Source organism: Chelonia mydas, chromosome 24, assembly GCF_015237465.2.
Source record: "Chelonia mydas isolate rCheMyd1 chromosome 24, rCheMyd1.pri.v2, whole genome shotgun sequence".
Lineage (NCBI taxonomy): Eukaryota > Metazoa > Chordata > Testudines > Cheloniidae > Chelonia > Chelonia mydas.
Genome location: NC_051264.2, coordinates 12891181 through 12892078, shown reverse-complemented (window position 1 = coordinate 12892078; position 898 = coordinate 12891181). Strand labels below are relative to the sequence as shown.

Below are 898 nucleotides of genomic sequence, written 5' to 3'. Positions count from 1 at the left end.
CTTTTTGTTATATTCTATTTTCCACAACCAAATCTCTGTATGACTTTTAATGAGTGATGTACTGGAGTATTTGGGTTCTAATATCTAAAAGGTATTGTTAACTCTATTCACCTAAATTTAGGTTATTGTTGATTATGTACTCTATGTATCATATGACTTTAAAAACAAACTTTGCATTTGTGGATCATGTAAGCACTACACCCAGATGTACAGACACTCTTTTCTCAACCTATGTATTATAATTTTTTTAACATTAGCTTTAATACAATTTTTAAATCTATTGTTATCAGTTTGATATCTGATATATTCTGTATCTGTGAACTTTATATTAAATGGATTTTTGGAACAGGAAGATAGAATCGGAGCTTGCTCCATCCATTCCCCGATCAACTTGGTATTGCAGTACTTCCGGGAATGGTGCACCCCCCGCCCAGGGAAAACATGGTGGTTCAAAAAAAAAAAAAAAAAAAAAACTTGTGTTGTGTTGGGGTTTTATTTCTAACATTAATCTGTGTTTTCTGTTGGTTTGTCTGTTTTGTTTTTCTAATGTGGGTTTCTGCAGTGACTGACTGGGTGGGTGACTGCTTTTCTTACTTCTACTCTAGTGTTGTTTCATAAAGCACTTAAGTGGCTGGTTCTTTATTCTCTTCCAAGACGGTTCTCACACATTTTGCATTGGTCTCTCAGTTGTGTCCCCGCAGGAACAAATTATTCCATTCCTTTCCTCCCCCGAAGCAAAGTTTCCCCCACTTGATTTCCAGAGGAAGAGGGATGGGGTGAGGCTGGGAGTCAGGACACCTGGGTCCTATCCCCAGCTCTGGGAGGGGAGGGGAGTCTAGAGGTTAGAGCAAGGGCAGGGCTAGGAACCAGGACTCCTGGGTTTGGGCTACTCACCACT

At 39.5% G+C, this 898-nt stretch overlaps 1 non-coding gene across 1 annotated transcript; it reads left to right on the top strand.

Moving 5' to 3' along the window:
• The first annotated feature begins 238 nt into the window (after window positions 1-238).
• LOC114020921 lies at window positions 239-428 on the top strand. Its single transcript, XR_003565640.2, has one exon. It is a non-coding gene; the product is annotated as a U2 spliceosomal RNA (small nuclear RNA).
• Window positions 429-898: the final 470 nt, after the last annotated feature.